Genomic DNA, 27,320 nt, shown 5'->3' with positions numbered 1-27,320 from the left:
CAGGGGGAGCATACATTTTTTTTGGCATACAGTTTTGGTAAGACAATTTTGGCAGACTATTTTTGGATATCATTTTGGACACTTTTGATTTTTTCTCATGAGTGTTGCCATCAATGCCAAAGGGGGAGATTGTTGGAAAATGCACACTCCAATGAGAAATTGTAGGTGATTGAAGGTTTTGTCATTGATGGCAACCTTGCAATCATATGACACCGGCAAGACATATGACACCGACAAGACAAAGATACCGACACCGGCACCGACAAACTCTACACCGGCATACAAAACACCGGCAGTGAAAGGAAGGATACTGACACGTTGGCCGACTTCAATTTTGTTTAAAATGTATTTTGTAATTAATTGTAAAATCATTGTAAGCCGACATGGCGAGTTGTAATATAACTCATATATGTATGAGATCATTGTAGATCATTTTGTAATAGAGAAATAGGCGAAATTATGTAGACCTAATATGCAAATTATTGGTTAAGGGTTTATGTATGTATCAGAGCTTAAACCGGTACTAAACCTGGCATAGCAGATGCCGATCTAAAGCAGTACAAGGCATTGGATTTTCATAATCCATTTTGTAAGTCAGTGTGACTTCATTTTGAGCAGTGAGCTCTAGGCACTTGGCCTTTCTACATGTGTAGGGCCCTATTGTAAAAGTAATATTCTCTTATTGGCTAGTAAGTGAACATTGTGGGTCACAAATACCACCGAGGTTTTTCCCACACTGAGTTTCCTCGTTAATTCATTGTGTTATGGTGTGCTTCTCATGTTTTTGTTATTGCTCTTAGTTATTATATTATTTATGGTTTACCGGTACATAGTTTGAATATGCTTTTCATGTTTTAAGTCAAGTAAATGTATATACCGGTTAGATACTGATTTACCCCCCCTCTCAGTATCTTTGGGAATCCACTCTCTCTCTCTCTCTCTCTCTCTCTCTCTCTCTCTGTTTTTCCTTAATTCATAATACACAAGGGGTTTTTCTTTTCTTTTCCTCTTTCAAAATCTCGTGTCTCCTCTTCATGTTTGGGTCATTTCTCTTAAGCTTCTCTTCTATTTTGCTAAATTTTACTTCAATCAATAACTTACATGGATTTTAATTTTATTTATTAATCTTATTATTCCTTTCAATATGTCATGATTTTTGTATTAGCAAGCTCCCTCCATTATCAAAATCACATAACTATCCTCACCCAAGACTAAAAAGGACACATAATAGCATGTACTTTGGTGCCACCACATTTATCTAGCATTGATTTATGGATAAATCACAAAACTTGAGGGATGGGATACATATGACTCAATGAGGAATATAATAAACTCAATGACACTTATGCACTTCTAGAAGGCAACTTCCCTATAATTTAAGGCATTTAGGGATAGTCCATTGACCCCTTCAATAACCTTGCCAACACAAACCTCTTCCATGAAATCATCATTTAAACCACTTACCTTCCAGTCACCTACCCTGAACTCATTATCTAGGACCAATAAGATCTTGTGTCTTTAGACACATTTTAGAACAATGAGGCTATTTTTTAATTCATGGAGCTTCATGATGGTATCCCTGTTGAAGATCAAAAGAAATGATTTAAAATCAACAAGGAAACCACTACATATTTTAGAGAGAAAGCTAAGTTCTTTAGTCCAAAATTTAATAGAAATGAAGTAAATGAAAACAATCAAAGTCCCCTATTAAAAATCTTATCAAGGCATTATCAAACATAGAAAGAAAAAAATTGCGAGCATTGATAAAACATTCTCTAAGGCATAAATAGATGATAAATTCCACTTACTCTAGGCATCCTTACAATGACAAGATTGATTGACAATCCTATTTAAAGACACAAATTATCTAAATATGGCAATAGATACTGATCCAAAGACCACCTATATTAAAATTACCTTGGAAGTTGTAGAATGCAAAATCATCGTTTCCATCCACAAATATGCTTTTGTCATATTTGCTTGGCCATATGTAGATATGTTTGGCTTAGACTTGTCTTTGGTAGTCCACAATCATGTGGTACATTCTGATGCAAAGAAAATAAAGGAAAAACTTTGGTACATTCTGATGCAAAGAAAATAAAGGAAAAACTTTGAAACATGCATCCATGAATCACTCTCTTGGTCAAGGAAGTCTTGTATAAAGTATCAAATACTGGTTTCATCCAACCTATTGAATACCTAAATGAATATCATACATCATCTTTGTCAGCAAGAAACTCAAAGGCATTTGTGTATGCACTAACTTAGAGATCTAAAAAGATGATTTTCCTTTTTCCAACATTGACATGATCATCAATCATGTAGTAGGTTGCAAGATGTTATCACTCACGGATGGTTTCTCTTGATATAATTAGATATAGATTTCCCCCAAAGACAAAAACAAATCAATTTTTACTACTCCTCAAGGTACATGGGAGGGCTCGGCTTTTAAGCCTGCTTTTTACATTGGCCAATATTCACGCAGAACAGTCTCTTTGGCTTCCACCAAACATCACGCAGGAGAGGATTAGCCTGTTCACCATGGATTTTGGCTGTTTCATACCTGCCAATATCATTATGCTTGAAATTTCAATGGTTCTCATAAACCACGCAGGAGAGGGCTTCCGGTTTCAACTTTTAACAAAGCCAAATGCATTTGCTGTTGGTTTTCAACGCTGCCCTCTTAACTCCACGCAGGGGCTGAACCGGTGTTTGTTGTTGCTGTTTGAAGTTCATTGCCTCTTCAACTCTACATTGCCTACTGCTAATTGTATTTTGCTCAGAGCTTTATATTGTAATCCTTTTCAAACACCACGTGCCTGGAGGAGGGAGGTTCTGTTAAATTGCATTTGCTGAGAAGTTTCATTGGTTTTTCTCACTGCTGATGGAATTTGCTGCAACTCATATGCCTAGTCTGCCACGCAAGGAGGAGAAGCTTTGATTTACACATGCTATCATTGCATTATATTTGGTTAAATGCTGCCCTCCAAAACTCCACGCAAAGGATTAAACTACTGTTTGCATTGGCTTGAGGTTTTATTGTCTCTTTACATTGCTTTGCACCATACTCCATACACCACGCAGGAGATTAAACATTGGCTTTACCACTGCCAATGCATTTGGTTCTTGTTTCAATGGCCAAACCACCATGCCATGTTGCATTTGCTGAAAGTCTCCAACGCTGCATCTAAACTCCACGGCAGAGGGGAAATTCGCTATGGTTGCCAATTTTAGTTTGCCTGGAGAGACTTCAGTCTTCACGCCACACCCTGCACCAAGGAAGACATCAAACTTATACTGCTCGTTGCAATTGCTTGAAAGATTGAAAACCTCTCCTTTGTCATCTACATTACCACTCTATTCTGAAACGTCCAGGGGAAAGGAATGGCAATTTACACCTGCCAAATTGCAATTGCTTAAGTTATTTTAATTATCCTCCACCAACTGAATTACATTTGCTTGGATTTAATTTGTTGAAGATTCTTAAAATATTTTAAGACCTCCCTCTCATCTGAGCATATCCAAATGTTCCCTCGCATCCTTCATTATGTACCGCTCTGAAAGGCTACACGCACCATTCCTTAAGTTTGGAAAAGATTGGAATCTCTAATATACCAATGTGGCGTATTCAACTTTGAGTAAGCCATAGTATCAATTACTTTTCTTGATTATCTCTAGGGGTTAAAATGTCGTGAAATTAGAACATTCCGCCACAAAAATAATGCGTGGGCATGAGCCAGGTCGAGGCCCAAAGTGGGTCCAACTAAAAAAAAATTCGTTTTCATGCAACTAACATTCAAAATACCTCAGGAATCTTAAACATACCTCTGGAAACGATCGACATCGTTTTTGGATCATCAAACTGAGTTTTACAACTTTCAGGCACTTACGCCACATTTTCGCATTTAATCGCGAAGACGTAATTTTCAAACCGGTCAAAACACCTTTCTGGACCTTGCCATCTGACAGGTGTGTACTTTGATATACAAGCATGAACTCTACCAAGCGGTTTTTCAAAACAAATCCTGAGTGAAGAGATATTAATTGTCAAAAATGACCAACTGGCTTTGTCGGCACTACAGACTTGATGAAGTCAATGCGCAGGCAACCTATGATGCCTATCTTAAAAATATCAAACGATCTCCGTAGACCCTCAAATCTGAGACATAGGTACCTTCAAGTATATATCAAAACTTAGAATACTCACTTTGATCGGGAAGCTAACTGGGTGCAAATGGTGCGCTCATGAATATAGCAACTTTAACTGATACGACAATGAAAGTACGGATCATGGAAACAGATGGCTCAAGAAACCCTTTTGAAAACCGATCAAACGGATTAGTAGGAGCTTGAAACTGGAAACATAGCTTGTCATTTTCACCAACAATAGCTCGGAACAAACATTCTGGCATGACACTCACTGAGGCAACTTTTACACTTATGCAAAATAGAGCTTCGACTAGGTCCTGAAACAGGGACTTGTCAAAACATACAAACTGCAAACAGATCGAGCTTCTAAAACTGAGCAAATGGATTGATAGAGACTTGAAATTTTGCATGATGACTCACATTTATGCATAGAATTGAATCCAGTTTGAATTTCTTCATGACGATCAATAGGGAAAAAGATATAAGCACTCAAAGTAGGCTACTTGGTAAAATCTGCATTTGCACCTAGAATGCACTTTCAGCTCACCCCTTGAAATGGGTACCTGATAAACTAATCCAAACTGAAAAATGAAAGTTGCACAACACTTCATTAGCTAAATTAAATGTGTAGGACACATATCCCAAGCCTTACCCCTTGAAAATCAACTGGCTCTATTCTACCCCCTTTCTAACTAGGCCACCTGAATGAGATTAGGTGTCTTTCTAAAAATGCAATATCAAAATTTTGAAATGGGGCTCAAAAATTGACCCAATTTTAATGAGTCCCAACACATCCTTCAGGGAAAACTACAAGTTATTCACAAATTTATTATACAATTGGTAGATAAGTGCCAACCATTCTCACACCTCAAGAAAAGCAATAGTTTTTATTGGGATGTGTTAAAGTCACTCAAGGACTCGAGCTCCTAGAATCACATGAAAAAACCAAAATAACCTTCTAAAAGAGAGAAAAGTAAGGGCATAAATTTGTAATAATGGATGCAAAATATATCAAATCAATCATGTGCATATACAATCTATGCAATGCAATAAAATATACATATGCGACCTTGTTTATATAGACAAGGTTGAGAGATAAGACTGACTAGGATGATGACAAGTGCCTTAATACTATGTTATATGACAACTATGGAGTAAAATCACAGGTCTACAGGAGACTTCTAGAAAGGTTCCTAACTCGCAAAGTAAAATTAACACCTGAACATGTGAAAAGGTCCTAACTAGGAACTAGTGAGATAATGTACATTGTTCACACTACAAAGGGGGGAAATGGATTAAAAAAACCCCCTCTTAAGTGCAACTTAGGGATAATTATAGAAAATGCAAATGATGCAAAGATGCGAGGATGGATCCTAGCTACTAGGCCATGTCAGGTACCCTTGTACAAATACAATCCCTCATAGAAAAAGAAAAAGAGAAAACCTAGTGGGACAAAAAAAACCTCTCCAAAAGAGAGTGCAAAAAAAATCATTTGCAAGTGACAAAATAAGTGATAAATGGAGGACTCGTCAACACCCCTGAGGACTACATCCATCACAAATATACAATTGATAGCACCCCCATAAGGGGGAAAGAGAGAGACTATGTATCCCCCCATTATGTGTAATCTCTTATAAAAATGGGAAGTGCTTGATGGCAAAAGATAATTTAATGCCTACAAATAACATTCCTCCCTTTGGGAAGAAACAAGACCAAGTATCGTTGCAGGAAGGATTCTCATTCTATATAGGAATTGGAGGGAGGAAAAATCGGTATGTATGGAGTCTTTGAAAGTTGATCAATTGTCTCCATCTAAATGTTGAAGGTTTTTCTTTCAAAATCAAGTGTTCTAGGCTACACTATTGAAAATAACAAACTAGAATCTAGTGGAGATGAATGTGTTGGTAACAATGCAGCAAACTAGGGGGGGTGAATCAATTTGCACAAAAAATTACTGCAACTTAAACCACAATCCAGATCTAATAGTTAACAATTAAAGCATGCAACAACTGCACATCAATAACACACATAACACCAAGATTTTTGACGTGGAAAACCCGGTTAAGAGAAAAATCACAGTGGGAACCTACCCACAATGAGATAATATCCTGTTAGGAGTAAATGTGAATATTACAATGGGGAATGCACATACATTCAGGCACACTACCTAGAGCTCACTACTCAAGTAAGAAACCCAGAAAGGCTACAACCTTTAGGGAAGGCTCACTGCCTTACAGGAAGTCTCACTGACTTACAAAATTATTCGGGTGTGAAAATAGCATGTCCATATGCCTGAGTACAGTTCTGGTTAAGCTCACAGTCTTCTCTGCAACACTTTTGTTTTCTCCTTCACACTTCTAAAAGATCAAATCACTTGTTTGCACATACAAATCGATCATACACACTCACAAACATTCGCAAACTTACATCTTACATGATTATTAAATTTATTTATACAAACCCTCAACCTATATTTCAAGGTCAGCCAAACCCTTAATACAAATTACAAAAAAATATTCTCACACGCTACAACAATAGATGTGGACCAAAATGATATCGACTAAGACATAGTCTTGACCCAAATCAATAATGCAAAAACACAACTCCTCCAACAATTACGCCTCAATCATCTGCAACATGCTACAACCACCAAGAATGTCGCATAGCACGAAGAACACCACCGAACAAAGAAAATCTTCAATAACACGCACAATAATCAATGCGGACCACCAATACGCATAGAACACAATCTAGAGATATTCACAAGCAACGTGAATTGCACTACAACAACTGCAACAACTCATATTACCAGAATCATTATCATCTCTTTATCGAAGCTCAAGAACACCATCATAATTGACTGTCAACCTGAAAGATTCACTTGTGGATTTTCAAATCATGAACCAGTCGAACTGAAGACACAAATCAACGTCTAGGATACATACCACACATCTGCAACTAAAGATATAGCAATTTTGAAGCAATACGGAGCACAAACCAGAATACCGAATAACATGAACAATTGAATAACATTCTCAATACCGGATCTCATAACTTGATCACAACATCATGTGAACCTCTGCAAATAGGAATGAACCATCTATAGACAACATACCAAAAACCCATTAATCAACATCAGCTCATCTGCAACACACGGGCTAAACCAACTCATTCCATCAAACTCTAACACTTGAATACACAGTAGAATATGTTGACATTAATGAGAACACGCCATTCCAACAATCTTCTCAACAACATCCAACAGAATGTAGAGAAAGATCCAAAGTCTAAAATATATCCTCCAAAGATAAAGATACCTCTTCCAAATGTTGTTCCAAAAGATCCACACTCATTCAAATTGTGATGAATGATCATGTAGAGAATGGATTAGAGGGTCAGAGTGTTCCTTCACAAAAACTAAAGAAAAATCAACTCTATTAGAGATAAGATGAATATCATCAATGGTGTCTCTATAATCTACAATATGTGACCACAAACAAGTTTGAAATATTTGTCAAGAAGTCATCCCTAGTCACTATTATTAAAAAATTGGAATACTGAGCGAGGGGGGTGAATCAGTATTCCCTTTTGGTACTTTAAAATCAACCCAATTATCACTTTGTGAATTCAAATCAATTAGCATGTAACAGAAAGAAATGTATGATCATATAAGCAACATAAGTAAAGATACCATCCACAACAACATACAAGAGAACACCAAATTTTTTATGTGGAAACCTGTTAGGGAAAAACCACAGAGAGGGTTAACTCTCAATACAATATAAATAGTTATAGAATATTACAAAATGGTCACTGCCCAAAAGATGAAGGCTCATTGTCGAAGGGCTTACTGCCCAAAATAGAATAAGTAGACAAAATGAACTACTATAATTGCATCTTACATATGCATGGAATACAATTCCAATTAGGCTCAGTAGATAGACTTTGCACACTTCATTATCTCTTTAGTCGTTCACATTCGCTTCAATCACATATCACATTGGATTACTATGTCACATACCTATGTCTGTATCTCTCTATCTATGATGTATCATCATCGAAATAGTATATCTCATATATATATTGATCTATATCTCAAGTCGGCCATACATGCCTTATAAAGAAAATACATCACACACTACCACAATATACTTCTTACGTTTCACCCATATAGGTTGGCTAAGATATAACAAAATTTAATGCTAACTAGAATACACATTTTATTCACAATGCTTAATCATGTCCCAAAATTGCAGGACCAAAAAACAATCAACTGATGAAATGCAGATGTCCAGACAAATTGTTATGTCTTGGAGGAATAGAGCAACCTATAGGATAAATTGTCGAATCATGTTTGTCACCTTTCGAAGATCCACAACACATACAAACTAGAATATAGGTGCATCTAATATTCATGAGTATATTATCCAAACCACAAACCCATAGTTGCAACTATGGAGCAACATGAAGAAAAACATGGTAAACTGAGTCACAAAATTACCGAAGCAACAATAGTTAAAGTCAACAGAAGTATGTTGACATCAATGTTAGTTGGTATAGCTTGTACAACATTCTCCTTCAACAAAAGACATCACTGACAAAACTCCAACAATCTTCCCCTTTATCATTGATGGCAACAAGCAAAAAAAGTTATTTGCTTCAAAGTTTTTTTTTAAAACATTACTTTTCTACTATTCTCCTCCTTATGCCATACAATCCTTTACCATTACTTACTCTCCCTTTTTGTCTCCAGCTCTTCCCCTCTCTACTTACTCTTCAGCCTTCTCATTCTCTCTCCCTTTACCATCAAGGACAAAGGGTATCAAAAATAAAAAAAAGATACCTTCACATAGCTTCCCCTTGACAACAATAATGCAATTCAAAAAAAAAAAAGAAAAAAGGACTCAATTACCTTTTTACGAGAAAATCTCCTTATACTTTTCTTTGAGTTCTGGGAGAGAGGAATTACGGGAACTGATAGCAGATGTCAACACTATGCACTGACTATTGCACTACAAAAGAAAGTCAATAGCACCAATCAAATCATCCAACACAAACAAACTCAACTCATCCTTCTCTACATCTTCCAATATATGGGTAAAATGATCCATTTTAGTTTTAATAATTTCTTTGACTATCCAGAACTTCCTAGCAAAATCATCTCTCTATTTCTACACCAAGGACAACTCCAACTATAATGAATTAATCTTACTCCATACTATACCATCTTTATCCTTGAAAATATTAAAAGATTCTAAAAATATGTTTAGCTCATACTCAAGGGAGTCAATCTTTGCTTTGTGGTTTGCTATGGTAGCAAGCCACCTAAGACAATATTTGTAGACACTAGCAACTACACCCACATATTTCCTCATGTCCTTTATACATTCAATTAATTTGTTTTGTGCAACAATAAATGTTTTGCTCATATCTCTCTGCACTTCATCTTCAAGATTTGGTTGTCTTTTTTTAGTAACTTTTAGGGCTAATTGTTCACTCAATTGTTCAAACAAAATATTCAAGAGAAAATTTTCAATAGAGCCAGGAACAATATTGTTCTGGAGAAAGCAAGTAATCAAAGCTTCTTCAATCCTTTGTTTGTTGTGGGATGGTTGCAATAACCATACATCTCCTATTCTCTTTATGCCATTGGGTTCTTCAAGCATTTTCAACACTTTATCAAATTCAAAGGGATCTTCATCAAAATATATAGAGAGTTCCTTCGTCTTTTCTTCTTCTATAATAATTGTCTCCTTCTGCTTCACATAAACTTCAACAGTCTCAACATTATCAATGCTAATGATTTTAGTATTTTCCTTTCTATTTGACTTCTTCTTCTTTGAAACCAAAGAGGTGATCTCAATAGATTTTCTTCTTCTCTTCTTATCGAAGGAGGAACCTTTTGAAGCCATCTATCTAGTAACATCTTATCCATTGAGTTCTTCATAAGTACCAAAATTATCTTCAATGAGATCTACCTAAAGTTTAAGAAGCCCATCTACATACATCATACATTCTTCAGTGCTAATTTCATATGCAAATTTCGTTAGCTAGAACTTTCGGGGCCATATAGCTTCCATGAAACAACGATCTATATCAACCAAGAAAGTAATGGTATCCCTGTATATCTCAGCACATCTTTCTAGGATCCTAAATCTTGAAATCAAGTTCTCCCGGAGTTCATAGAAATATTCTTTGCATGCCTTCTCTTTGTCATTCAAATTATCCAGATATATTTGATTTGCTTTCCTACAGGTAAGTCCTCATCCCAAACAACATTCTCCTTCATTGATAGTGAATTTAGAAAGTAAAATGCCAAATGTACAATCAATGATCCAAAGCAAAAAGCATAACCATCATTCTTTGTCAACTTGATAGTGTTCAATACTTGTGTCTCAATAATTCACATAAATCATAATCCTTTCCAGTCTTAGCCATATGATAAGCAACATATGTTGCAATAGAAGATGTAGGACCCTCTCTATTTCGAAAGTAAATCTTATAGGTAATACCCATAGCAACATATATTACCAAAGGGTCTATAATGGTGTCAATCTGTAGAGCTCTTTGATCTGAAGTCACACCTGCCAATTCTTCAACTTCTTTGTTTCTTATTGTCTTCTTTATAGGTACGATTCCATCCGATCAAAGACTAATAACAAACTTTAGAGCTTCCTTTGTGATCTAATACGGTCTATCCAGCCAAATGCAACCATCGTGAATTCTATTGAACATAATCTTGACCAATTCTTCATCAACTATCATCGAAAATTCACTCCAAATATTCAAACCCTTATGCCCTAACTTGGAAACCGACTGTAAATCTTCTCTAGGGAGAGAACCTTCAAAATTATTTATTTTTACATTGTCATACTCCTCAATTTGTACATCAACAAACTTGTACATATCTTCAAGACATACTACCCTAGCTGATAGTGACGAAAAATGCATCAACTGAAACATCTCTTATTGGCTCTTTCATAAATTTATTGAATTCAGGTTGAGATTCATCTTCACAACTAACAAACTTGTCGGATTCCATGAGATATAATTTCTAAATACCTTATCTCTGTTGATAGCAATTTTGTTTGAATACTTCTTTTCACTCCTCAAATTTGCCAATTCATTGATAACAAAATGAAAATCAAAAACTTATATATTCTTCCAAATAACCTAGGGTTTTGCCACCAAAATTGTCATATCATCAAAAAGTTGCTAAACATCTCTGCTTGTGTGAATAGTCACTTTTTAAAACTTCACATTCTACTGCATATCAATATTTTTTGCTACAATCTTTACCAAGAGTTCAAGATCATAAATTTATCCAACATATCAACATGTTGTGACAACATCAACCTCTTTGGTAGGGGAAAAAGGATCTTCATTGTTGCTTTCCCTGAGCCAAATCTTTCGGTCTAGTTTCCGGAGAGGATCTTTGCACTAGAGCCAGATGAAACAACATTTTTTGTCAAGTCTATTTCCTTCTTTTTCCAAATATTTTTCATTTCATTCCTTACCTCTTCTACATTAATCTTAATTACAGGTTCATTCCTTTTCTTATCCTTGCTTCTGCATGTTTTAGCAATGTGCCCAACTTTGTTGCAACTAAAGCACTTGATATTCCATTGTTCTAAATTTTGTGTAATCATTCTAGATATGCATCGATTAGCCTTGTATCTAAAAACATTGCATAACTGACAATAACCATAAAAGGATATATTTCTTCTATTCATAATTTGACTTATGCAAACACTAGCCTTATGACCAAATCTCTTACAAGTAAAACAATAAATATTTCAATTCATTCTGTTTCTACATTCTGTAGCCCTACATCCAAATTTATTATAGGAAAAACAATAGCCATTGAACAAAGGGTACCTTTGAGCATTAGATTGGCTGACCAGAGGTTTTCTTGCAAAACTTCTTTGATTTTGGGGTTGCCTTCCTTTGTTTGCTTCTTCGGTGTGTTGTTCAAATCCAATCTTCTTCATCTTGCCTTTATCTTTGGTCCTTTGATTTGAACATTCACTAGCTTAAAAACCTAATCCACTTTTATCTTCATAGCCACCATTTTATCACGTTTCTTAATACTTTCCTTGAATATCTTTAGATCTCAAAGTTACAACTTCCTATTACAGTCTTATGTTTGATTAAGTCATTCAGAAATTCCTTAGTTTTCTTACTTTCCTGAACTTGTAACTTGAGATCAATGGTAGTTTCATTTGCTTGTTTCAATTCCTTGTTGACCTCTTTATATCATTCTCTAAACTCCTTGATTTATTCCCTTAGTTTTATGATGCATTCATTTGCTTCTTTGATATTTTCTTTCAAATATTTGTTTTCACTTTCCACATTCTCAAGATCTTCAAGAGCATTTTGCAATTCTTCATTCATGAAAATTTCTTCAGCACTTAACTCGGGAGTCATCTATTCAACCAACAAGATCTCCCTTAAGAGGTTAAGCTAAAACAAGGGATCGGGCTCTGATATCGATTGTTGAATAGCTATAATACTGAGAGGGGGGAGTGAATCAATATTCCCTTTTGATACTTTAAAATCAACCTAATTATCAATTTGCAAATTCATATCAATTAGCATGTAATAGAAAAAAAAAATGTATGATCATATAAGCAACAAAAGTAAAGATAGCATCTACAACAACATACAAGAGAACACCATATTTTTTTGTGTGGAAACCCATTAGGGAAAAACCACAAAGAGGGTTAAGTCTCAATATAATATTACAAAATACTCATTGGAAGGCTCATTGGAAGTCTCATTGCTTGAGGCTCATTTCCAAAGGGTTCACTGCCCAAAAGATGAAGGCTCGTTGTCAAAGGGCTTACTGCCCAAAAGAGAACAAGTAGACAAAATGAACTACTATAGTTGCATCTTACATATGCAAGCAATACGATTCCAATTAGACTCAATAGACAGACTTTCCACACTTCATTAGCTCTTCAACCATTTGCATCTTCTTCAATCGCATATCACATCAGATCAATATGTCGCATGCATATGTATGTATCATCATCGAAAGAGTATATCTGATATATATACTGATCTATATCTCAAGTCAACCATACATGCCTTACAAAGAAAATACTATACACACTACCACAATATACCTCATATAATTCACCCATATAGGTCAGCTAAGATATAACAAAAATTAATGCCCACTAGAATACACATGTTATTCACAATGCTTAATGATGTCGCAAAACCATAGGAAAAAAAATCAATTGATGAAATGTAGATGTCCAAACAAACTATTTTGTTCCAAAGGAATAGAGCAACTAACAAGCTGAACTATCGAACCATCTTACTCACCTTTCAAAGATCCATAATACGTACAAACAAGAATATAGGTACATTTGATATTCATGAGTATACTATCCAAACCATAAACCCATATTTGCAACTATAGAGAAACAAGGACAAAAAAATGATGAATAGTCACAGAATTACTGGAGCAACAACAATAAAAGTCAATAGAAGTATGTTGACATCAATAACAATCGATATAGCATGTACAACATTCTCCTTCACCAAAATACATCAATGAAAAAACTCCAACAACTATATCTGGAAGACAATGAATATATTGCTATATTGAATCACAAGAATCCATGGATGTAACAAAAAAATAATCACCAAATACAACAATACATGGTGGAGATGAAACTTCAATGCATGTCATAGAACTACATTTTTCATCTCTAAATGATGATATGCCCAGAAAACAATCTTTTGTGTGGGTAAGCTAATGATGGAATGCATGAAGTCTCTAATGGAGAAGTAGAATAAATACTTTGCCAATAATTTAGCACTTATAATGTATCTTCATCACATGGATAATTATCACAATCATCTAGGGGAATCGACATACCGAAAACCGGATCCTATAGGAGTGGATCATTATTTAGATGTCTAAACATGCTCCAAATTTTTATCCAAGAAGAAATAGGAGAATTAAAATATGAGAGGATATTCCTTGTGTTGGCATCAACAATAAGATGCATAGTTTCAACAACATATCAAGTCTTAAAATATCAATTGCTATTCTCCCAATCATTTGGTGGTCAAGGAACCACTTCATAGAAGTAAGATAAGATGTTGATCCATTTGAAATCCTTCATCATACCATCTCACCAAGAATTGTAGTTCCCAGTTTTCAATTGAATTATAATTGGATGCATTGTGATAGGCATGACAAACTCAGAACTTTAGTCACACAATAGACCAATCAAGAGACTCAATCCAACAAAAACATAAGAGAGCCCCCAACAATATATATGATTTTGGTACTATATACTCAATTTGATTATAGGTGTTAGATGCCAAAAATAGCAAACTAAACTTGACCTTAGTACATGTAAATGTGGAATTTGGCCACAAAATCAAAATACATTTTTTACATAAAATAGGATCAATATGATTACACCACTACAAAGTACAAAAAAATATTCACTTTCAAAAAAACGAAACCAAAAAATGTTATTGGAGGAGCAAGATTGGAGCTCCAAAAGTTCCTAAAATGAGAACTACTTAGCATGAAATTATATCCCAAAACAAATGAAAAATTCTTGAAAAGTAAGTCTAGATGACTGAGATATGGTTGTTTCAAGTTGAATTGTAAAATCAAAATTATTGATGGAAACGAGAGAAATTTGAGCAACCTAGTGACAATCACTTGGCCATCAAATTTAACATAGTTTCTTTTGATAAAATTTAAGACAATGCCCCTCCAACAGTTATTTGATCATGAGATTAAAACAGTGTCCCACTAATAGTCATTTGCCCATCAAATTTTTTAAAAAGTCACACAAAAAATGCTAAAAACAAGTCTACTATGAAAATATGAAGTATTAGATATGAAAATAGGTGTTTCGAGGAATTTTGAATTCAACAGAAGGGTCTATTTTTATCCAAAATCAATCTATAATATTGTAGCATCGTAGATTGTACACACTTAATTAAGGTTGTCTAGTTTCGCACTTAGGTTAGCACCTGCCTTAGTTTGTCCCATTGCATCTTGCATTATAGGAATTATTTATGAATTTAATTATTAATTTAATTAAATCCAAACTCCTCTCTCATCAATTCAAATATTATAAAATTGGACCCTTAACCCTAGGTGCACCCCTTTTTTATTTTATCTTAATTTAATCATAATAATATTCTAATTTCTATCTTCATAGCACATTTTTGCATATCTAGACACATCTTGGATTTAACTTTAAAATCATGAATTCTCTTGAGAGAATGGGGAAACTGGCTCTGCAAAAACCATTGGAAGTTAATGGCGGTGCAGAGGGTTTTACAGGGAATTCGAAAGGGAGGTTGTACGAATAAGAAGATGAGATTGTGATGGATCTCATGGAGGAGATGGAGGAAGATAGACAATTTTGGGAAGAACAAGCGGTGATCGCAAGGATTATTGGCCTTAACTGGTCAAGGAAAAATATCAAATTATGGGTTGAAGAGAAGTGGGGTGATCGGATCGTAATCAAATTTATACTGAAAGGTTTCTTTGTGGTGCTTTTTGAAAAACAATCAGAAAGAGATCGTATCCTTAATTAGGAGAATTGGTTTGCAGACAAGCATGTGGTGTACTTGCAACCTTAGACACTGAATTTTGATCACATCCCTCTGGCAGTCTATTCATGTCTGAAATGGGTAAGCCTTTACAATTTGCCGATTGAATATTGGGGTGAGGTCTTCCTGGAGAAGATCGGCAGAATGCTTGGGACGGTGTTGGAGATAGACATTGATGATGAGGACGATTTGTGTAAGTATGCTAGATTAAGGATAGCGGCAGTCAGGTGTATCTCGTAGTACATTACATTGCATATGTCGAAAGGTGCGCGGAGCTAGCAGATAGAAGTTGAAAAAGAGATCCAACAATGTCCCAGATGCGGTAACAAGTTTCATGGAGTAGAGGAATGCAGAATGTTTGTTAGAGAGGCTAGTATTCCTTTCAGGAGATCAACGCAAAAATGGAGGCGAAAGTTGGAACAACCGTTGAAAACGGTTTTGGTTTCAGTTGAAAAGAATCAAGAAACAAGATCTCCTTCACAACAACAAAAGAAAGGTTCATTATCATCGTTAAAAGTCGGGGAAGATCTACAGTCGGAGAATAGGAATGCAGTCGCTCACAATTGTCCTGATGATGGAGGGGAGACCTTCAGGCAGGAAGTCTTTGAAATCAAGGAGGGAGGTGAAGTTTCGTCTTCCCCCAGAATTAACAATTCTTGCAAAGGGTTATCTGATACGGAATTTGAACTGGATAAAGACTTTGAGGAGGAATTATTTCAAGAGGATGCTTTGGAGAATGTAGACCCAAGATGTATCAGTCAGTCGACTAACATCCTTCTTGGTAAAGCCAAAGGATTCTGAGGCAGGAGGAGCAATCGTCAAAAAAGGGAAGACAACGCAAAAGAGAAGGGAATTATCAGTGTTTTCAATTTCATGAGGAAAGCTAAGGGAGAAGGGCTCTCCCTTGGCAAGAGATGAAGATCATTACGTGGAATCTCAGGGGTCTATCAGCTCCTGACAAAAGACGCTTGGTTAAAAGAGCATTTTGTAGGTGTAGTTGTGATATCATTGCTATCCAGGAAACAAAGCTTAATATAGAGAATGTGAATTGTTTTATTAAGTCTTATAAAGTATGGGAGTGTGTTTTTCCAGAAGCCAATGGAGCCGCTGGAGGTCTGGACGTTATATGGAATCCTTCCTTGGTCAAAGTGACGTTATTAGAGAAAACAAAACACTGGATGATTTGCATCATTTACAATTTGAAGGAGAATATGGAATTCCCTCTAATAAATGTTTATGGACCTACAAAAACTCTAGAAAAGTCTTAGGTTTGGTATGTCCTTTCAAACAAAATCTTCGACATGAGGAATGATAGGATAGCAGTGGTTGGCGATTTTAACGTTTTGCTTGATTTAGATGAGAAGAAGGGAGGCTTGAGAATGTCAAATAAGGTCATGGAAAACTTCTGTGAATTTGTCGTACAGAACCACTTGATGGATGTTGTCCCAAATAACGGGCTATTCACATGGACTAACTGAATGGCAAATTTTGCACACGTTTTGGAAAGATTGGACATACATCTCATTGGAGAATCCTGGTTGGAGTTGTCCTTTCAGGTAGAGGCCTCCATTCTCTCAATTTCCCTCTCGAATCATTTTCCTGTGGAGCTTAAGTTGAGTGAGGCTCCAACTAAAGGAAGCAGCAGCTTCAAATTTTTGAGTATGTGGTGGAGAGACGGTGAGTTCATTGCACATTTTGAGCAATGGTGGAAAGAAAGTAATATTTTTAGGGGAACCCCGAGTTATAGCTTTGTGAAAAGACTAAAATAATTAAAGGATAAGATTAAAGTATGGAATAAAGATTCTTTCAAAAATATTTTTGCAGAAAGAAATCGAGTTGAGGAGGAACTATCTCGATTAAATTATGTTAGTATAACCTCTGGGATGTCTAATGATGCGTATCACAAAGAAATTGCTCTCAAGAAGGAATTGGCAGATTCTAAGAAATTTTTTGGCGCAATAAATCCAGAGAGCTTTGGATTAAAGAGGGTGATGCGAATACTAAATTTTTTCATGCTTCGGTAAAAACTAACAGAAACAGGAACAAAATTGTCTCGATCACAGATCAGGAAGACAAGCGACATTCTTCTCCTGAAGTTATTGAGGAGGTAGCAGTGAACTTTTTCAGGGACTTGCTTGGTGATGTTAATGGGCACAAACCATCTCAACCTCATACAATGATGGATATTATTCTTAATGAGATTTCGGAGGAGGACAACAAATCATTATGTTGTCCATTCACTATAGAGGAAGCTAAAAAGGTTGTTTTTGACTTGCATCAAAAATGTTGGGGGTTTATGAGAAATGATATTCTCATAATTATGGAAGATTTTAGAAAACAGGGGAGGTTTGTTAAGGAGATTAATCATACCAACATTGCTCTGATCCCTAAAAAGTAGGATTATTCTTCCATTGTGGATTTTAGGCCCATTTCCTTATGTCATTCTTTATATAAAATTATTTCCAAGGCCATGGTGAACAGGCTAAAACTGATCTTGACGAAGATCATCTCACCCGAAGAGCATGGATTCACCCCGGGTCGCAAAATCATGGATTGCATAATTATGACAGCGGAAACTATTCATTCAATGCATTCCTCCAAATTCAAAGGTATGATCATTAAATTAGATGTGTCCAAGGCTTATGATCGAGTTATGTGGAGCTTCCTATCTGAGGTTCTTAGGAAATTTGGATTTGATAAAAGATGATTGAAATGTATAGAGCATTGTATTTCATCTGTAAACTTTTCAATCTTAGTTAATGGCTCCGCGCGCAGCTTCTTCCAAGCTACTAATGGGCTTCGGCAAGGAGACCCTTTGTCACCCTTTTTGTTTGTTCTTATGGCAGAAGTGCTCGGTAGGCAAATAAAAAGAAAGGTCGGGCGAGGCCTATGGAAAGGATTCTCAATTCATGAAAGTTTGAATCCGATCTCCCATTCACAATTTGCAGACAACACTATCCTTTTTGGCACGGCAACAGAAAGAGAAGCTCATGTTATCAAGAATGTGTTAGAAGATTATGAAAAGGATCCGGGCTAGTGCATGAACAAGCAAAAATCAAGGATATATTTCCTCAACACAAACAAGAGAACTCAGTCGAAGATAGAGGGATTGCTGCAATTTGGACAAGGCAATTTTCCTATTAAATACCTTGGGGTTCCTTTGTTTGCATGAAAACTGGATAACAAATTGTGGGAAGAAGTGGTCAATAAGTGCAAAGCCAAATCAGCTCTATGGAAGAATAAATGGCTTTCGCAGGCAGGGCGGATTCGGATGATAAAATATGGTTTGTCTGCAGTTCCTGTCTATTACATGTTGTGTTACAAAGTGTCTGGAAAGGCTTTGTCGGCTTTAGATGGTATGCTCAAAAATTTCATTTGGGAAGGTTCGAAAGAGGAAAAAAAGATCCCATTAATCAATTGGGAGGCTGCATGCATGCTCAAGGAAGAAGGTGGGGCAGGTCTTAGGAAAATGAATTTTCATAACTTGGCCCTTGGTGCAAAACTTGCTTGGAAGATGTACAATTTTCCCCATAAAGGTTGGTGCAAGTTGATGGCTTATAAATATTTGGACTCGAATGAGCCAGAGAGAATATTTATAGTGGCCAACTCGATTGGAGGCTCACTGATATGGAAATTCATTTGGGAAAGCAGGAAGATCATAACAGATCACCTCACATGGAGGATTGGTGATGGGCGCAAAGCAAAGTTATGGAGGGACTCTTGGAATGGAAAGAAAGCGTTGGCAGATGAGATCAAGGATCAAGATTGGATCAATGAAATGGAGTCAGTTATGGGAGCTTATGTGGCAGATTATGTAGACGAGAATTGTCGTCCAAATTCTCCAATTTCGTGGAAAAGGGTTGGAGAATGGCAAAGTGACAACAGTGCGATGGTGGTTGATATTCTTAAAAGTAGGAAAACTCATATTATGTCTGAAAAATGACTCTCTTATATGGAATGTTGCCAAATCAGGTAATTACAAGGTTAGTTTGGGATACAAACTGCAAAGAAAGAGGCAAAAGGACTACAAATGGCCCGCCATGCTATGTTGGGAAAAATGGGTGTTACCTAAAGTTGGTGCCTTCCTTTGGATTCCGTTGCATGGAAGGATTCTTACAAGCGACAGACTAAAAACAATAGGTATAGCAGGGCCCTGTAGATATTTCTTTTGCAAACTAGAGGAAGAAACCACATAATACTTATTGTACGGTTGTTTTTATTCAAAGCAGTGTTGGGATTGGTTATTGTTGAAGCTTCAGAATCATATGGTATGCAACAGTACTTTCAAAGACTTTATCTTTGCTTGGCCGACGGGGGGCAAGTTTTCAAAATGGGGAAGTTTGTGGATTATTGGCCTATCTATGGTCGATTGGCACGTGTGGAAAGAGAGAAATAGAAGGATATTCAGGGAGGAAGAGATGGAGGTTACTCTTCTTATTAATAAAATCCAAGCGGCAATAGAAGAAACTATTAATGGTACGATCTATGGGAGAAGATTTAAATATTATTCTAAATGGGATATGGAGATGGAGCAAGTATGGAATTTGAAACAAAGCAGTAGCCACCTTCAAGGCGTGAAACCAGTTGAACGGAAGAAAGTTAAGTGGACACCTCCCCCACCCGGGTGGAAAAAATTGAACTTTGATGGAGCTAGTAGAGGAAATCCAAGCTTAGTTGGTTATGGTGCGATAGTTAGAGATGAGAAGGGTAGCTTAGTTGGGGTAGTATGTGGTCCTGTGGGAATTGCCACTAATAACATAGCGAAAATCACTGCACTAGAGGAGGGTTTGAAATGGGCCTCATCTAATGGAGTATCGAAGGTGATGATAGAGGGTGATTCACAAGTTATCTTAAGCGGGATACTCAAAAAAGGATTCATGAATTGGCGGTTAAAGGCTTGGATCCCGAGGATTAATTGTCTGCTTCAAAAGTTGACAGATTACCACCTTCATCATACTTTCTACGAAGGTAATCAAGTGGCAGATTTTCTTTCCAACCAAGGTATCGCAGAGACTCTACTAGCAGTCATGTCGTTGGTAGATGTAGGGAACATATATTTTTAGAATATATTGATCAATGATAGAGCTCATTTCTCAAAGACAGGGATAGGGTAAAGTATTATTACAAATTTTGTCCTTAGGTTAAGAGAGGTACACTCTTATCAACTTTATTCACGCGGGTTGGACATCAGCTGCTACGACATTCCTAGACTGGTTTTGAGAGCTCGGTGAGAGAAGAGGGGGCAGGTTTGGAAAGTTAGTTGGATGGTTCTAAAAGTGTTAGGCCTATTTATTGCAAAGTTCAGACTGGGCGGAGCAAGCATCTTTCAGAAGGCAAAATGGTGCATAGGTTTGACCTAAGTTGTCTCCGTCGCGAGGAGTCTTTGGAAGCCCAGTGCGAGCGTCTTTTCGATATTGATATAGAAGGTCAAAATGCCATTCAAGGCTTGCTAGATGATGCATTTAGTGAGGAGAGACACTCGTGCGATGGTTATATTTATGAAATCATCTTGTGTCTACTGGTTGATGTTATGCCATAGAAGGAAGCATGTGTAAGGAAATTGGTGGAATTTGTGAGGGAAGAAGATGTGGAGGTTGTGGGGGGTGCGATTCTGGAGGTGGCAGAGGAGTGGGCCAGCATTCTAGGCCCCTATTTCAATCTCATTGCTATCCTGTCAGACGCAGAGTGTTCAGATTCAGAGGATGAAGCCCAGTTAGCCGTAGTAGCTCTTAGCCTCAGGAAGGTGGAGTTTATGGCAGAAGCGTGGGAGGTCTTCAGGGTTGGGGTCACAAATGCCGACATGGGCTTGTTCAAGAGGATGATGCAGAGTGAAGACGGTTGGCTTTCAGAAGGGAGCATTGATAAGGTGGCGACTATAGGAATGTGGGTGACCACCATTTTAAGGCTATTGTAATTTGGTTATGTTTAGTTTGGTTTGGTTTGTCAATCGAATATATTATGTAATCTCTCTGTTTTGATAGATATACGACGCTATCCCCACTTTGATAGCACTTGATTATAAAAAATTTTTAAAAAAAACTTTAAAATCATGATATCTTACATCCCTAGAAAATCGGAAAAAAGTAGGTCGAACCAGATAGTATACTACCTTGTCTTGAACTTTTTTCTCTAAATTTTGGGAGCTTAATTAGGTGGTCTTATATTATTCAAATCCCACTTGGTGTTAAATTTTCTCAATTCTAAGTAGGTCTTTTATCAAATCTAAAATTAAGGTTTCATATATAAAGCCTTTCCTTTCCTCATTTTTGGGATCTAATCTAGCAATTTGAAAAGAGATCCTTGTGAAGTGAAAGGGAAGCTTTGTTTGAAGTCTCAGATCAGAAAATTCATCCATCACTCAAGTCCTCGTCAAAATTTTCATCAATTATGGAAGCTTTGGGAGATATTTAAGAATGATAAGGGAATCACCAAATGTTGATTGGCTTGTATCTCTTCCTTAAGATTTGATATGATTTCATGTTATTTTCGCATATCTACATTGAGCTTCTAATATGCATCATATTAGCTCTCATATTTACATTATTACTTTAGATTTACATTACATTTGTGATTTAAAGCACTTACATTACACTCATTTTAGCGTTTTTCTCAAAACATAGGGTAGAGCTTGTAAAGCTCTAATACCAATTGTAAAGTTATGATGCCAATAGCTAACAAGATGAGAAGGGGGGGGTGGTGAATCATACAAACTTAATCCTCCATAAAATCAACAGATTCAACCTCGGTAACTTATACTTCAGCAATATAACCAAAAACTGCTAAACATGCTAACTTATAAACACATAATCATCATAACACATATAACACCAGATTTAATGTGGAAACCCAAATAGGGAAAAACCATTGTGGGATTTCGGACCCACTAAGAAATATACTCTTCTAGAGTATGCTCGGTTAAAAGCAAATCTTGTTAAAGATTACAAACACATTGCTAGATGTGACCCGGTTAAGGGATTTCCCTCAGATCTGTTAGGATCTTCACTTTGTTAGAAGTGACCTTGTCAAAGGATTTCAAACACTCATTTAGAATGTTACCTTGCTAGAGAGTTTACAAATAAGACTGTTAAGTCCACTTGGTTAAGAGATTTTTTGTCACTTACAAAATAACAGTAATAAAAATATATCTGCAACTTCACATCTAAAATGCTAAAGCAGATTTTATTTGCTCAAAACAATCTTGTCATAGGACTTATCTTGTCCCTCTGCTGGGCTCCCTACTGTGTTATTCAAACAGGTCTTCAAGCTTCTGTGCTTGGTAATCACTATGTAGCATCCCTGTGCTTACACTTGCCCGCATACATTGTTTATCAACAATTCCTTATTTATAAACAATTTGCTAATTGCTGAATCTCCTTGATCATAATTCCCATGATCAATATTAGTCGTTAGATCTTCAATTTTGACTTGTGCTAGGTTATTGCGGTTCAATCTGCGCTGTAGATCTTCCTCCTGATTTTCCATTGTCATAGATCCTTAACAAACTTCATGCGCGGCATACCAATCATTTATACATCTCCAGCTCATCAGCATCCTTCATTAAATAATACTTTTATCCATCCAATGAGATCTGTCATAACTCGGTTGCAACTCGGTAAATACTAAACTTTACTCGGTAGACATTCCGCCTTCATTAACCGATATCGATAACCTTAGGGTTTACCGACTAGGTTCTTTGCTCGGTGACATAGTATAGTATTAACCTTACAATCAACAACATATGTAGGATATCAAAACAATCTAAACATCATGATCTCATCATTGTCTAACTCCGTAATAGTTGCCCATTGAATAACTAATTTCTCCCCTTATTCATCACATTCTTTCTGTGTCTTTTACCAACATCTTAGTTCTCTTCAAATCAATCTTCTCAAGATATGGCAACATCATACTGAATCAGAAAATCAATTTCTTGACATCAATGACAAAATAATGTTATAAAGATAGTTATCATCCTTTTTCAATTATATCAAATAATCTTCAACAACCTTCTCAATATCCTTAATGAATATCAACAATCTCCTTTCTATTGAAATGCCAACAATCTCCCCCTTTGGCATTGATGACAAAACCAACAATTAAATGGTAATACCAACAAGATATTCAAATTGATTCGGATTCAGATTGCTGTTAGAATTCTCCTGTTATCCTTGAGTTGTTAAAATCTTCTGAAGTCTTCTCCCTTTTTCATTAGGCTTCTGAGCTGTTGTCTTGTATTTAGTCTTCTCCCCTTTGTAATCTTCTCCCCCTGTCATTAGTCTTCTGTTATCTTCTTCATTTAGGGCTTTACCATTCAGTCAACCATTTAGTCTTCTCCCCCTTCGACAACAATGCCAAAAAGTAAAAGAACTAAATCATGATTTCTTCCTTTGTCAAGTGATTTGCCTTGCTATGTATCATCTCAGTCTCGGTCAGAGAAACCTTGCCTCTATTCACTATTTCCTGCACACCTTTAGAAAACCTTCTAAAGTGCGTAAATCAGCATCAATCCACACATAATATTCTATAAATTCATCGAATTGATTCTTTCACCAAACTCTGTCAATGAGTAGAAGATAGGGGTTGGACCCCTAACTTGCTTTTGAGATACTCAAAAGTGTCCCTTGGTAATGGCTTTGTGAAGATGTCTGCTAATTGCTCCTTTGAACTGATATATTCCAACACAACTTTCTTCTCTTGAACTTCTTCTCTGAGATAATGATACTTTATAGAAATATGTTTTGTCTTAGAGTGCATTACCAGATTCTTTGAAATATTAATGGCACTCGTATTATCACAAAATATAGTTACTGGGTCGGTAACTTTCTCATTTATACCTTCTAACAATTGCTTGATCCATGCTATATTGGTACAATTCAATGCTGCAACAACATATTCAACTTCTGCTGTTGACTGTGAAATACATCCTTATTTCTTACTAAGCCAACTCACTAGTCTTTCTCCTAAAAAGAAATATCCACCACTTGTGCTTTTCCTATCATCAATGTTGCCTGCCCAATCAACATCAATATAAACTTTTAAATCAAAATCATTCCTCTTTTCATATACTAACCCATAATCTTCAGTGCCTCTCAGGTATCTGAAAATTCTCTTGATTGTTGTCATATGGGTTTCCTTGGGATCTGCAGAGAATCTTGCAACAATACGTACTACATGTGTTATATCCGGTCTACTGTGCACAACATATTGCAACTTTCCAATCATAGATCGGTAAAGTGTCTCATCAACAGATGCAGATTCATCATTCTTTGATAGTTTACAGTTGGTAGTCATAGGAGTACTTATAGGTTTAGAATCCTCCATTCCAAATTTCTTCAAGATTTCCTTTATGTACTTGGATTGAGTAATGAAAATCTCATCTTTCATTTGCAGTATCTATAAACCTATAAAATAGTTTATCTCACCGATTAATGACATCTCAAATTCTTTGCACATTTCATTTCCAAAGTTCTTGCATAAGGAGTCATTACCACAAACAATAATATCATCAACAAATATGGCTGAGATCAGTATTCCATTGTCCTCATCATTCTTCATGTACATATTGTTGTTTTCACTTGTCCTTATAAAACCAATCTTGATCAAATAAGAGTGCAGTCTTTCATGCCATGTTGTAGGTTCTTGTTTCATACCATATAAAGCTTTGTTTAGTTTACATACCTGATCTTTACTCTTGTCTTCAACAAATCCTTTAGGTTGTTCGATATAGACTTCTTCTTCTAGTATACCATTCAAAAATGCAGATTTAACATCCATTTGATATACCTTGAAATTTTTGAAAGCAGCATATGCCAACAATGTTCTTATTCCCTCAAGTCTAGCCACAGGTGCAAAAGTCTCACCATAATCTATTCCTTCTTCTTGAGCATAACCTTTGCAAACTAGTCTTGCTTTGTTCCAAATGACCTCACCTTTTTCATTTAGCTTGTTTCTGAAAATCCACTTAGTATCGATCACATTTTTGTCCTTCGGTCTTGGGATCAGTGTCCATGTGTCATTCTTCTTGATTTGATCAATCTCTTCTGTCATAGCATTTACCCAATCTTCACTGTTAAATGCCTCTTTAACTATTCTCGATTCAAATTCAGATATCAGACATGTGTTCTGTCTCAGTTTGTTCCTTGTCATCACTGGATCATCCTTATCTCCTATGATCTAACTTGATGCATGATGTCTTCTGACATATTTGGCTAATATAGGCTCGGTAGGCTCTATATGATCTTCTTCATCACTCGGTAACTGGACATTAACTTCATTTTCTTCAACAGCTTTCTCAGTAGGACTTATCGGTTGAACATAAACGAATTCTTCATAATCTTCTGGTTCCTTGGAATTTCCTTCATCATTTTTTTCTGCAAATTCATCAATTTTCACATTTGCACTTTCTACTATTTTGTTAGATGATTTGATCAGACATTTAAATGCGTTACTTCTAGAAGAATAACCAAGAAATGTTCCTTCTTCACTTTTCTGATCAAACTTTCCATTTCTGTCATCTTTGTGAACATAGCATCTACTTCCAAAGATTTTAAAATAACTTACATTAGGTTTCTTGTCATACCAGATCTCAAATGGTGTCTTCATAGTTCCTTTCTTCAGTTGTACTCAGTTCAGGATGTAAACTGCAGTGCTGATTGCTTCTCTCCAAAATGTTTGAGGTACACTATTTTCTATCAGCAGGGTTCTGGCACAATCTACAATTGATCTGTTTCTTCTCTCGGCTATCCCATTCTGTTGAGGTGTTCTCGGTGCAGATACTTGCCTTTTTGTACCATGATCATTATAGAATAAGTTAAGTTCATCAGAAGTGAATTCTCCTCCTCGATCAGATCTAAGACATTTCAGCTGTCTTCCTGTTTCATTTTCAACTCTTGACTTGTACCATTTAAACATTTGAAAAGCTTCTGATTTTTCTTTTAAAAACATAATTGACATCATCCTTGAGTAATCATCCACAAATAATATGAAATATTTATCATCATAATAACTTTGAACTTTCATGGGACCACAAAGACCAATGTGTACTAGATCTAAAATTCCTTTAGAAGTGTAGGACTTACTTATAAAGCTTGATCTTGTCATCTTACCCATCTGGCATCCTCGACACATAGCATTCTCAGGTTTTTCTGAGCTCGGTAGACCTCTTACTTGGTGCTTCTTGCTTATTTTGATCAGATTATCAAAATTTACATGATAAAACCTTTTATGCCATAACCAGGTATCATCTATCTTTGCATAAAGACACTTGTTCCGAGTTGAGTCAAGATGAAATGTATTACCTTTTGTTTGTGTTCCAGTAGCAGCTAACTTTCCATGCTTGTCATGAACTTTGACAATTCCTTTCTGAAATTCTATTCGGTAACCTGTATTGTTTAGCTATGCTACACTCAACAAATTGTATTTCAAACCTTCAACCCAGTATACATCATCACATTTAGCATTGTCAAGAAGTGTTATAGATCCTTTACCTTTCACCGGACATGGTGCATCATTACCAAATCTTACATAGCCTCCATCATAGTCTTCTAATTTAACAAATTTGTGTTTATCAC

Source organism: Cryptomeria japonica, chromosome 3 (assembly GCF_030272615.1).
Source record: "Cryptomeria japonica chromosome 3, Sugi_1.0, whole genome shotgun sequence".
In the NCBI taxonomy this organism is placed as follows: Eukaryota; Viridiplantae; Streptophyta; class Pinopsida; order Cupressales; family Cupressaceae; genus Cryptomeria; species Cryptomeria japonica.
The sequence above is the reverse complement of the archived record's forward strand: the minus strand, read 5'-3'. Positions refer to the sequence as shown.